At 42.8% G+C, this 14421-nt stretch overlaps 1 non-coding gene across 1 annotated transcript; it reads left to right on the forward strand.

Annotated features, from left to right (window-relative positions):
- The first annotated feature begins 9850 nt into the window (after positions 1–9850).
- Positions 9851–10071, forward strand: LOC119342521. The gene has a single exon (XR_005165642.1). It is a non-coding gene; the product is annotated as a small nucleolar RNA U3 (small nucleolar RNA).
- Positions 10072–14421: the final 4350 nt, after the last annotated feature.

The raw sequence follows: 14421 nt of genomic DNA on the forward strand, positions 1-14421 counted from the left end.
GAGGTAGTCCAGGAGCGGATGCAGATTGTGGTCTGCATCGACGACATCTGGAAGACGGAACGTGTGCTGGGTCCGTGGTTCGTGGATGGCAGGTATGATTTCCTCCTTCGGCGTCTTAGTCGTGGTGGGGTGCCAGATCTGGAGTTCGATGGCGTGTCCGGGGTGTTGCCCCGGTCTGATTCGTTCAACGGCAATGGCTTCACTTTTGGTGAGCCACCTTGGAGGTCCGCAAAGCTGGATATCAGCGATGGAGCCGCGTCGAGCTCGGGTGAGGAGGTGATCCGTCATTTTTTTTAGTGGCTGCTGTGGTGGTGCCGGAGGCAGGTGACGGGCGTTAGTGTCAAGCTCAGAGAAAAAGCTCTAAACGGTTGGATGTCAAAGCAGTGGCGGAGCTACAACAAATAAGATGGGCGGGCCAAAAAATTTATTGACTCTGAACCATACAATTAAGTAGGCATTAGTAAGTGTGCTAGGGGAGTCGATGGTGTTGGATGGATGCATGCGAAGGAGACATGCACTGCTACTTTGGTTTGGTCTGCTACTGGATTGGTTACATGTACAAAATTCTTATTTCCCTCCGGAGCTGGGCTGGTCATGGCCTGGTTTTGCCCTCACATAGCTCCGCCGGTGTGTCAAAGCCTCAAAGCTGGTCCTCTTCAACCTCCAGGCCATCCAGGCCGTGGGAGCAAGCCGACGGTGCATGGGACTACCTTAGGGTCCTGCCGGGTGGTTTCGCCGCGCTCGGCAACGCGGCGTTTCTTCATGTTCCATGTTACCCTACTTGGCCGTGCTCCAGTGCATGTGCATATTATAATGCGCGGCGCCCATGTAAAGAGCAAGTCTGCCGTCCCGATTGATTACGAACATATTCTCCACACTCGCACAAAAGAAGAAACCAAGCAGACGTGAGAAAGGAAAGCCTTTTCCGGCTTCCGATTTGCTAAAGGGCGTGACCGGACCCTGGTGGAGAAGCTGTCGGTGGATACCGACCGGCTCCGGTCACCACGGCGTATCCGAGAGTTTGGCGTATGCTACCAACGGCCCACGGCACGGCCAGTGGCAGCGCTCGGCGCTCCGCCGCGTCGGGCGACCCCTGCTGCTACGGAGTGTGTGCCACCGCCTCACAGCTGTATACATACGGTATACGGCGCGAGTCAGCGACCGGTGTGGTGGTGGTACACAGGAACGGTAGAAGGAAAAACATGAACGAATACGAATGCCCTACCGACGACCTTGTAGTACATCGTACTTGCACTCGTGAATGGCTCTCTTTTTCTTTTGTCACGAGACTCGTTCTCCATTTAGAGATAATATTTATGTTTCAAAAAAGTCTTTTTGATTCACAAGTTTTTCAAAACATAGGATTTTATTGACGTGTCCTATTAAATTTGAAGTAATTAGAACACTATATGGGAATTTAGCTGCCTCCTCCATAGAAAAAAAAAAGTTAGGGTTCCTCTGCCTCCCGTCGGTGTTGCACCGGTCCGCCTTGTCTCTAGTGGCCTTAGGGCCATGGTCGCGCGGTGGATCCCGGCCCTTGCTGGCGAGAGCGATCGTTTTTTATATTTCTTTGTGTTTTTTTTTTGTTAGGGTTTGTATCCTGCTTTGGAAGACGAGATGACAACGGCTCCCTTAAGATAAAGTAATGTTCTTCCCGCCTAGCCTCCATCCCGGTGGTGTGTCTAGTATTGTCGGTGGGCGTGTGCAGTTGTGTCTCCAGCGGATCTGTCTTTGATGGATTTGATTGTTGTTCGTCTATGTTTATGTGTCTTCTGGTTGGATCCTTACAATCTACGCTACTCCTCATCGACGGCGGTTGTTGTTCCGGTGCGCTGGTCCTGTGGGGCCTTACCACGGCGACTTCCTGATTGTCTACTACAATAAGTTTTGTCCGGTTCCGGTGAGGGAGGGGCGATGACGGCGGTGCACCTTCGGCTCGCTTCAGTGCTTGTAATCGTAGCTAGGTGGTCCACGGATCTCGATGTAATTTTCATTATTTCTGGTTCGTTGAACTGCCATGATTGAAGATGGCCAGACTCAAAGTTTTCCCGCAAAAAAAACTACAGAAATTTGGATTAAAGAGTGTATGACAACTAAACAAAGAAATTGTATGATGAGATTTGAGTTGATGTTTTTTTTTCTCTAAAATGCAGTGTAAAACAATTCTTAGGAAATTTCCTAAGAACACTAATCCTATCAATCGAACAATCTGATAGAAAAATCCTAAGAACATAAATTAAGTCCTCTGAAATTCATTTGAATCAAAAAAATCCCGGGTTACATTTGAAAAACGGGGAGCAGAAATCCTCGTGGGCATCTTGCAGGGCGGCATATGCTTCTGTTCACATGAAGTATACTCGGGCAATAACGTTAGAGACGCGATGGGCTTGTCAAAAAAAAAAAAAAAAACGTTAGAGACGCGATGGGTTATAGTTGCTCAAGAAATGGTTAGTCCTAAATCGATGATCTTGAATATGTTATAGTCTAACGATTATCTGAGTTGTGTTTGAAAATTATATAGAACTTTAGGTATCAAATGTGCAATCGACCAGTTTCTCAATTTTAGAGCTTAAGTTGCATAATAAAAATGGTATAAGTGTAGGTCTGGTAATGTGCAGCATGGCCGACTAAGAATAACATTTTTTTCAAGTGACTAAGCAAAATAGCAAACCTGCTGCATTTAAGCATCAATAGGTAAACATCTTGTAGTGCACTCCATCTGTTTCTTTTTTTTTTAATTCCCATATAAGATTTGTTTGAAGTCAAACATATTAAAGTTTGACTATGTTTATCTAAAAAAACATCAACATTCACAATATCAAATCAATATCATAAGATCCATTATGAAATTATTTTTAATGCTGTATAATTTTAGTATTGTAAATGTTGATGTTTTAAAATATAAATTTGATGAAACTTTATAAAGTTTGACTTAGACAAATTTTATATGCGGAGTACAAAGAAAGGGAGGGAGTATGAGCTTAGTTGATTCATGCGAGAAAGCATGAGAATTGTTTTTTTTTCTTCCTTTGTGGGACTATTCATCCATTCATTCAAACAAACAGAGATAAAGGAACACACAATTTATTTCGTATTAGTTTCAAAAATGAAAAGCACCTGAATTTCATTTTTCCATTCAGACCTCATTAGTTCCTACACACGAAAGCAAAACTAGCATAACAACAACATAATTTCATGTTTGACAATGGACTATTTTTTGCTTTGAGTATGTTTATTAGGATTTTTATGATTTTCAATTTTTCTCGCAAAAAAGAACACCTGGGTCTCTACAAAATTTTCGTGTTTTCCGATCACCTATTGTTATACATACATCCATACCATAATTTTGTGTGTGTGTATTTTGAACCCTACGATTCCAAGAGATCCGGCTTTGTCCGAATAGCAACCTCTGAAGACTCCCAACCAGGAAACCACATTTTGAATGACGGAGGTCTCTAAACTATGAATCCTAGATGAAGCACAACACTGTAGCACTGAAGAATCAAATTGTCCAAGTCTCATTAAGGACGTCCAATCGCTACTAATGCTGTTCAAATTAGACCATGATGCTATGCCATGTGGTCCTTTGCAGACAAGGCTATGTATGCACGTACGCCTCAGTGTACTCAATTCTCTGCTAGTGCGGCTCCAACGAGGGATCTGCCAACGGTCGGTGAGGGGGCCTTTTCAGTCTTCATCACTGGCATAGCTATAGCATGTACTAATAGTACTATAATCCATCTCATGCTGACCAAAGAGGCTTTGAAAAAGAAGCATCTTAAGAGACACATGGAATTTATGAGCGTAGGCAGGATTTGACATGTAACCATAATTCTCTTTATTAACATAAAACAGACCGACAAGTGTCAGTCAGCTATTCAGATGTCCCACCCTGCTTATAGTAACAGAATGAAGAGATTAAAATTCTTGTTATCTTTGGAAAAGAGCAATAGTGCGATATAAGGACATGCCAACAGCAACCACCGTGATGCAGTATTGCTTTGCTATACCCATGCGTCCGGCCAGATCAGTGATGCTAGTGCCTGAACATGAACATCGTAACCACATATACATACACTTGGAAGAGCCAGCAAGCAACAGGGGTAGGTGAACTAGGTACTGACCTGGAGTCACGTTGGAGGCACGTCCGGCCGGATGGTGAGCCAAGCACGCCGGACGAAAAGGCCAGGAGACCACACATGTTTCGAGTACACATATGCATCAGCAGAATGGATGATGATGAGAAAGCAATGTTTCATTTGCCTCCATTGGGGACGAACAGGGCAGAGCCATAGCCGTTTGAGTTCGACCATGATGTGCAGCAGCAGCTAGGGAACATGAAATAAAGGTAAATTATACGTTTTGCATCAGAAGGAGCAGCATGAGCCCCGGTGCTAATGATTCCACACAGACCCTTTAGCGCCAAGCGTATGTTACTTTGAGACCACAGGGGCAGTGGGCAGTGACCCCCTAACCAGAAACTTGTCAATTGTCATCAACCTCCATTACACACCTACATTTCTCACCATGGAAATCGCGATTAGAACGGTTACACCTCAACGTCTGTTGGAGAAGAACCGGAGAAGGTTAGCTGGAGCTCTTTCAAAGCCACCATCAGGTAAGGTGTTCGTGTCACAGCAACAGGATCGGTCGGTAAACACTGCAAAGCTTGCACGATAAGTTACTCCCATTATCTAGCTTTGGATGGCGATGTGTGTGCCTCATCAGGATGAAACAAGAGGCATCCGGCAAACAACTGAAGCTCTTTCTAAAGCTTTTGATCTGTGCAAAAGTTAATATCTGTACTCATATGGGGGGGGTAGTAGGTATGTACAGGCCACCAAAAAAGTACCGCACACATAGCTGCAAGTTGAAACATTCTAAAAGAGCACGCAGGCAGAGCCAATCCACATCAGAGTGTTAAATAAGCCGCCCAGAGGAGCAAGGTTTAGGCTGTAACGTTAAGAAACAACAAGCATGTGAAGGGACATATCTTCTTTATCTGGTAGACCAAAAATCCCATGAGATCGACTCCTCACAATTAACTGACAGTACAGTGAATCACACTCACAGGGTGTTGAACAATGTTTAGACACTGGCCAATCAGGTTAAATACAAGAAGATTATGGTGTGGCCTTAGTTATAGCCGCTTGGATCTCAGAGAGATAGAGCTTTCGGGTAGGAAATTCACTTGGGCAAACTCGCTACCGGTTCCGACTTTTGAGAAGCTTGATCGTGTTTTGGCGAGCGTCGATTGGGAACAGAAGTTTCCTCTGGTAACGGTGCAGGCGTTGACACGAGGTATCTCGGATCACACACCGCTACTAGTCGACTCAGGGGCTCAAACTCATATGGGTAATAAGAATATTTTCTCCTTCGAACTTGCTTGGTTTGAAAGAGAAGGTTTCATTGAGTTGTTAGCTAGAGAGTGGGCTAAAGACTCGGGGGGAAGGTCACCCATTGAGCGGTGGCAATGCAAGATTCGTCATCTGCGAAGGTTCCTTCGTGGATGGGCTAAGCATACGAATGGAATTTATAAGGCGGAGAAGGAAAGGCTCCTTATGATTATTCATTCCCTTGAGTTAAAAGCTGAAACCTCTATTTTAGATACCAGCGAGTTGGAGTCTAGTGGAGGCCGAGTTAAGGCTGAAAGAGCTTCTCCGCGAGGAGGAATTGAAATGGGCTTTGAGAGCTAAGGTTCGTAAGGTTGTCCAAAGAGAGGATAACACTCAATTCTTTCATATGATTGCTAATGGAAAGCATCGTAAGAAGAGAATTTTTCAATTAGAACAAGATGAAGGGACGATAGTTGGTCAGGAAAACCTGAAAGTTTACATTACCAACTATTATAAGCAGTTGTTTGGCCCTCCGAAAGAGAGTTTTGTGTCCTTGGGTGGAGTCAAGAGTTGAGGATGTTCCCCAACTTGAGACGGAAGAGAATGAGATTTTGACTGCTCCTTTCACGGAGAAGGAGGTGTTTGAGGCCATTGCACAAATGAAAAACAATAAAGCGCCAGGACCAGATGGGTTTCCGGCGGAGTTCTACAAAAAGTGCTGGCATTTTATTAAAGGTGACCTGTTGCCGATGTTTCATGAGTTGTTCACTGGTCAGCTTCATTTGTTCAAGCTCAATTTTGGAACGATAACTCTTCTTCCTAAGAAGACAGAGGCTATTCGCATTGAGCAGTTCAGACCCATATGTTTGCTTAATGTCAGTTTCAAATTTTTCACCAAGGTTGGGACGAACCGACTAACGCAGATTGCGCATTCAGTTGTGCAACCGTCCCAGACCGCTTTCATGCCGGATAGAAATATCCTTGAAGGGGTGGTCGTCTTGCATGAAACGCTCCATGAAATCCACTCAAAAAATCTTGATGGTGTGGTTTTTAAAGTGGATTTTGAAAAAACAATAAAGTTAAATGGCCTTTCCTTCAACAGGCGTTGCGTATGAAAGGATTTGACAAGGCCTGGCGAGACCAGATCGAGTCCTTTACACAAAAAGGGAGTGTAGGGATTAAAGTGAATGATGATATAGGTCACTATTTCCAGACACACAAAGGACTAAGGCAGGGTAATCCCATGTCACCGAGTCTATTCAACATAGTGGCTGATATGCTATCTATTTTAATAGGTCGGGCTAAGGATGCGGGGCAGGTTTCGGGCTTGGTTCCGCACCTAGTTGATGGTGGTATATCCATTTTGCAGTATGCTGATGATACTATCATCTTTATGGAGCATGACTTGGCGAAAGCAAGGAACATGAAGCTTGTGTTGTGCTTATTTGAACAATTGTCTGGACTCAAGATTAACTTCCATAAGAGCGAACTGTTTTGCTTTGGAAGAGCTAGTGAGGACCAGGAGGCGTATAAGCAATTGTTCGGATGTGAGTTGGGTTCGCTACCGTTTACATACTTAGGTATACCCATTCATCATCGTAAGCTGACGAACAAGGAGTGGAAGTGCATCGAGGATCGTTTTGAAAAGAAACTGAGCTGTTGGAAAGGGAAGCTCATGTCATATGGAGGTCGATTAATTCTGATTAATTCGGTCCTCACCAGTATGCCCATGTTTCTTTTATCCTTTTTTGAGGTCCCGGTGGGAGTCAGGAAGAGGTTAGACTTTTATCGATCCCGATTCTTTTGGCAGAATGATGAGTTGAAACGAAAGTATAGGCTTGCCAAATGGGATATCATCTGTAGGCCGAAGGACCAAGGCGGTCTAGGCATTGAAAATCTAGAGATCAAGAATAGATGTCTCCTTAGCAAGTGGCTTTTTAAACTTTCGTCCGAGATAGAGGCTACTTGGGCTCAGATTCTGCGTAATAAGTATCTTCAGTCAAAAACTTTGGCTCAGGTGACTGTGCGCCCGACTGATTCACCGTTTTGGAAAGGGTTGATGAGAGTCAAGCCCCTCTTCTTTAACAGGGTAAAAATCTTAGTCGGTGATGGGGCTAGTACGAGGTTCTGGGAGGATACGTGGCTAGGGGAGACGCCTCTGGCACTTCAATATCCTACTCCGTATAACATTGTTCAACGTCGAGAAGCATACGTTGCAACTGTCTTACAGTCCACGCCTCTCAATATTAGCTTCCGGAGGACGCTAGTAGGCGATCGTTGGGAGGCATGGCTTCATCTTGTACGAAGGCTGATGGATGTCCAGCTGTCTCAGCAGCCAGATAGATTGATTTGGAAACTGACTAAGGACGGCAGGTTCTCGGTCAAATCCATGTATCTGGATGTCATAAACACTAGTGTCATTCCATGCTCGAAGCACGTCTGGAAAGTTAAGGTACCTTTGCGAATCAAAGTGTTTATGTGGTTTGTGCATAAACAAGTCATTTTGACAAAGGATAATCTAGCGAAACGCAATTGGATGGGTTCTGCTAGGTGTAGTTTCTGTGATTGTAACGAAACTATCAGGCACCTCTTTCTAGATTGTCCACTGGCTGAGATTCTTTGGCGTTTGATTCATATTGCTTTTAATATTACTCCACCTACCTCTATCAATATGTTATTTGGAACATGGCTTGATGGGGTGAACTTCGATGTAGCAAGACACATTCGTGTTGGGGTGTGTGCCTTGTTATGGGCAGTATGGAACTGCAGAAATGATTTGGTTTTTAACAGAGCAACGAACTTTCATTTTTTGCAGGTTATCTTCAGGGCCACAGCATTGATCCGTATGTGGTCGCTACTCACTCCGACGGAGGCCAGGGGGTGTTTGGCTACTGCGTCTACCCGATGGGAGATGGTAGCTCGGATTATTTTCAACCGGTTTGGATGGCGGTCATGTAGTAAGATAGGCATGTAGTGCTCCTATTTTATTTGCCAGCCGGTTGTGGCTTAATGATTAGGCTCGTTTGAGTTCAGATTTTGGAGACTTTGTGACTCATTTTGTTTTTTAATAATATGAGCCGTATGCATCTTTCTGATGCAGAGGCTGGGGTAATACCTCTTTTCTAAAAAATAAAAAAAAGTTATAGCCGCTTGTTAGTACCTAACAGAATGTACGGTACCACTAATATATAGTCCTTACAGTAACCAAACTTCAACCTGCCAACTTAAGACATTGAACAGAAGACCGCTGCCGCATGTGCATGCTTGTGGTCCATAACAAATGGAGTTAGATCAATCAGCTTCACCAAATTTGTTTAGTAAAAGGTCAACAGTTCAGTAACATGGGCACGGGTTAACGCTTTACTGTCGTAATACAATATTATTCCGTTATGGCTAGAATTTAAGCTTAAGCACATTTATCAGAACCAGTAAGAAACTGACAGCTCAAAGAATCTCCAGAACTGGTGAAGGGATTTCTTGAATTGGTTTAGCAGTTTGGTTGGCAAAATCTCAACATCATCAAAAGCTGTAGCTATAACTGAACTGTAACTTTGTTTATGTGTCAAATCATAAATAAATAAATGGGGATGCAGTGAAATTCAGGCGGGGTTGCATTGCGAGGGGAACAAAAAATTATGGTACCAAAGACGTAGGAGTATTGGTGTATCCAGAGGATAATCACATACCATGAGCAAGAGCAACGGATGCCTGGACATCAAAAGCTGCAGTAACAGTATAAAATGTTTCACTCTTTTCATGAGTACTATACAGTTCTTTTTGTTGGTAAAGAGACTGACACTGTTCCGATCTAACAACCCACATTATGGTCGGTGTCAGGAGAAAGCTGTGCAGCTCTAGCAATGGTCTCACAGGAGCAACTAAGTGGCTGAAGTTCTGGGAAAGATCGAGACCATGAACTACAAAAATTCAAAGTCTCGCACTGCACAGCTAATTTTGCAGCAACTGATCCACCCACACTTCATGCATCAAGTGGCAACTGGGCCAAGCAGATACAGGCGATGCGTTTCAGGTAAGTCGTAACACAGCAGTGTAAATGCAATAAAAATACTTCAACAAGTAAGTGTATGCTCTAATGTTCCGGAGTTGCACCACACCCATTTTTCTCTCCAGTTTTGTTTTTATCAGTCCCATTTTTCTCTCTTCTTTCTACCAGTCTGTCTACTACTCGTGTAAAATGGCATACTGTAGTTTTATTTAGGAAAAGCAAAAGGAAAAAACTACTCCAATTCAGTACTAACATTGTATTAGAAGTGCAGAGCATGCAGCAACTCTCAGACATTTAAATGGTTTAAAATCCGTTTAAAAAATGGTTCAAAATCAGTTACTACATGGGCTGGGCTCCAATGATTGTCATGACCAACTACTGCATGGGCCATGATCCGCTTGTGCTGGCTGAGCAGCAGCTGCACGCAGCACGCCTGCTCTAATTAGTCCAACCTTGCCAGTTCACAGCGTTTGACCAGCTTATAAGGCGATCTGCGGCCTAATGTAGCACGACCTTACTTGAACAGGATCTGTTCTATAGGCTCGTACCGCTGCATCCTTTACCAATAAGGAGGCAAGCACTTAAGTCTGGTTGATGCATTCTAACCTCTCGACTAGAGCGTGATTAACGGCCTAGATTGCTCCTGATGGGAGCATCCAGTGGCTGTAGAGGATCGTTCCTGACAGGCTCACACCTGTTCAGGGTGACCTAGAGGTTGTCTGACAGGCTCCCCAAAAATTTTGTAGAGGTGTTTTTCCAAACTGCAAGTGTTTTTAAAACTTCTTTGAAGTCTTTTTAGAGAAAACAGTAGGTGTTTCTTCCGAACTGCAAGTATGTTAAGGAAGTTTCCAGCAGTATACTATTACATGAATGGTAACCCAACTGCAAAGTTCAGAATATGACTTTCTTTTTGCTGTATGGAACATTAAGTTCAGCTCATCTTTCAACACTTTCATGCATATGCAAAAACGCTAGGATGCAGAAATCCTGTGAAAATGTGGCCACACCTGTCCTGGAGCCATACTGTTGAAATATATTGCCTGCCTCCCCTCATCGGTTTGGACTTTTGGATGAGTTGGCTGGAGCATGAATTCAATAGCCCGCCTCCCTCCATCAGTTTGGACTTTTGGATGAGTTGACTGGAGCATGAATTCAATACATACCAAACAAGCCCCAGGACTGACACCGAGTCATTTCCTTAATAATTTGTATCGTATTTGGAGATTCTTAACAAAGGGTCAAAGACCATGGAGAAGCCATCTCTAACGTGATCCTTATATTAGCCACATTAATCATCTTTCATTTGCTACTTCCGTAAACAACCCAACATACAAACTAACGACCTCAACTCAGTGAAGCATGTTGATGAGTAGCACGGTACACGCTACAACCTTAACATAACAAATCCTACGAGAGGGCCTTGATCTTCTAACTAACCATTTATCATTTCCACACACTGATCTAGTGATCTTTCAGGAGCATGCTGCCGTACAATCAGCAAAATGAGGGGTAATAGCATTAGATTTCTGTAACAGAAGTACTTGGCCGCATTTCATCAGCAAGAATGTGAAACCCCTGTGGCATTTGACAGTGCCAGGTTTGATACATTAGTGGCACATTCCACTAAATGGCGCATTCACCAAAGCACAATGTCTAAGTGCAGCCACGATTCAATAACATTTCAACTGCGAAATCAACATTCAAATTTTATATCATGTTTACCGCTGTGGGATAAACAAGAAATAACCACAGTTTTCGGCTGTCAGACAAGTCTGTGAGTTCTGGGAGACCTGGCCGTCGGGTTATTCTTCAGCGGCTTCGGCCGCAGCCGCGGCGGCAGCGGCGAGCTCCTGCTGCTGGAGACGCTCGAGGGCCTGTGGTGCGCCCAGGTCTGGAGGGTGAGGTCGGGCTTGGCGTTGAGGCCGACGCCGAGGATGACGACGGTGAGGAGGGACGTAGTGTAGCAGGGCAGCTCCCAGTCCACCCACTCCCACTTCCGCGACTCCCCGGGCGTCGTCCACCGCCCAGCGCCGTCCCCGCCCACTCCGCGCACGCAGCATGCCCCCCAGCCGCGGCTGTCGAGATCACCCGCATCGAACCACTCCGATGATTGCGTCGCGTTCGAAATTGAACAGGACTGGAAAAAAAAGGAGGGAAGGAAGACGTGGGCTTGAGGAAGGCGAGTAATTTTACCGGCCTGTAACCTGTTTTGAAATAATAGGAGCTGCTTTTAATGCACTGACATGGTACAAAAAGTGATTTATGGGGCCGGCTGGGAGGTTTTGTGACTCGTGAATAATCTGACATTGATCTGGTAGGACCTCCACCGAATGAACGGTTTGATCTAGGAGAAGCCTCCACGAAATGAGTAACTTATTAACGAGTACTTTTTCAAAGGTAATTTTCACCTTGCGAGGTTATGATAAACGAAGCACTCCAGATGCACCACTTGTTACAACCTTGGGGTTTTCACTTTTTTCTATAAATTCGTTTATTTAAAACATTTTATCTTTCAAACCATGCGTCTAAATCTTAAACCTTTTTCACTGTTATATTCCTTGCATCGAGATCTTCAAAATTAGATTCCATGATAATAGGTTTCATCGAACTTTTTTCATGAAAAAATCGGAAGGAAAAAACCCAAACTAAAAGCACGTATTTTCCCCTTTTCGAAGCGGAACAACTGTGCCTCTAGAAGAAGCAAATTTGTGCCTCCACGAGAAGTAAATATGTGCCTCACACGGAAGAAAAAAACTATCTTTTTTTTTCCTTTCCAGAAAGGCACAACTGTGTCTCTCGTGGAATCAAATTTATGCCCCCACGAGAAGTAAATCTATGTTTCTCGTGGAAGAAAAAAAAGAAAATGTGTTTTTTTGAGCCGTCTCACGGAATCAAATTCGTGCCTCCACGAGAAGTAAATATGTGCCTCTCGTAGAAAAAAGCAACATTTTTCTTTTTCCGAGAGGCACAGCGCGCAAGCAAATCCGTGCCTCAAGGAGAAGTAAATATGTCGCTCTTGTATGTGTTTTTTTTTCTCCGAGAAGCACACTCACAGGAGCAGATCTGTGTAAAACATGCATTTTTTGTGCAACTTATTTTACAAATTTTTTCTTCAGAACCTAAGAAAAAACCGGGGGAAAGCCAAAAAAATCATCTAAAAGCTGAAAACGCATAAAAAAATACAAAAACAATTCCGGAGCAAGAACCCAATATGCGACACGTGGCGGCGGCTGAGAGCACGCCAAGTGACGCGCTCTCAGCCCATCAAAAATGAACCTTGCTTGGGCTCCCCAAGAATACTCCTTGATTAGTTGCTCTCGAGCCTCCACCAAACAGAAACGTTCAATGAGAATAACCGGGGAACCATGGATGCTCCCAATCGGCGCCTGCTAAACATTGAATATGGTCGGGCCCATTAAATACGTTTGTAGCTCCTCCGCGCCTCGCTCGTTGTCTGTTTTCTTTCAAATCAAATGGCCAGCGCGCCTTGACCCGTTGATCCAAGACTATGATGTTGACCATTGACTTCTAAAAGTTCAAAAGTTGGAAAACGTTCACCAACTTATCTATTTTTGCAAACTTAATAAAAGTTCATGATTTGAAAAAAGTTCACGGATTCAAAAAAAAAACATGAATTAAAAAAATCATCAAAATTTAAAAAAGTTCACAATTTTGACAAACAAATTCAATGAATTGGAAAAAATCATCAATTTTGAAAACAGTTCATTATTTTTTGACAGAAAAAGTTCATTGATTTTGATAAATATTCATAAATTTTTAGAAAAAGTTCACAAATTTTTAGTTTATTTTGCAAATATGAAAAACTGTTCGTGGTTTTCAAGAAAAAAAAATCAAATTTTAAATAGAAAAGGGGAAATGAAAACAACAACAATAATAATAAACAGGTAAAATGAAAAAAGAAATAGAAATAAAAAAGGAAAGGCAAGCAGGAAGAAAAAAAGAAACAAAAACTGAAAAATAACAGAAGATAACCTGGTGAAAAACCCCAGCCCAGAAAACAGGTGGGGCAGCAAGAACGGCCCGGCAGCCCACTGGGACTAGAGAAGCGAGGGGAGGTCTGCCCGCTACCCAATACACTGTATTTGGCGCTTAAGGCGCCAAATCGGAATCAGAACAAACCACCTCTCACGATCGTTAAAACAAAATGTACGTATCTAATAAGCAAAGTGGGCCAAAAAAAGTGGCTCGGCTTTCATACGCTTAAAACTAGGTTTGAAAAAGCTAACAATTTGCACATAAGCTAAAAAAGCACACAGAAAGAGTGGCCATCCTTTTTGAAATAAAACAACTGCCACAATTTGGTATAAACAAAAAATTGGCGTGCTTCGAAGTGACAAAACTACCACGCATTCATTTTAAGTACTTGCATTTTCAGTTGACATGCTTCAAATTATGCTATGGCAACTACCATACAACGATGCTCATTGAAAACATCATCCATACCCCCAAAAAATAGAGCAAAAAATGACGACACTCCTACTCATAATATATTTCTAGTCATTTTCAAGTAAAAATGCCACCTTTCCAAGATTTTCAACGTTAAATAAATAAAAAAGATATACGACAAGTTACCATGATGTGTAGAATAAACTTGCCATCAAACTAGGGCATTCATGTTTGTAAACCAGAAAAAATTCATCCATAAACATCTTATGGTTACATGCAAAAAATCATGTGAAATTATCAGGTCAACAGATATTTATTTTCCATGGTGAAATGGTGTTTAACTTGCATTTTGTATGATGGCTATTATTCAAACACAACTTGCCATGGGAGAAATTTGTGTTGGTCTAATTAATAAAGTTTTCATGGTTAACATGGTCTAATTAATAAAGTTGCCATAGGCTAAAGAATAAAACTGCTATACTATGAGAGTATGAATAACATGGTCTAATTAATAAAGTTGCCATAGGCTAAAGAATAAAACTGACATAGTGCCAACAATGAAACTAACATGGCCTAATTAGTAAAAATGTCATAGTTCAATTAATAAATTTTCCATTGTGCATATAATAAAGTATCATGGTCTCATTAGAACAAATTGCCATGATACTTATA

Source organism: Triticum dicoccoides, chromosome 7B (genome assembly GCF_002162155.2).
Source record: "Triticum dicoccoides isolate Atlit2015 ecotype Zavitan chromosome 7B, WEW_v2.0, whole genome shotgun sequence".
NCBI classification, from domain to species: Eukaryota; Viridiplantae; Streptophyta; class Magnoliopsida; order Poales; family Poaceae; genus Triticum; species Triticum dicoccoides.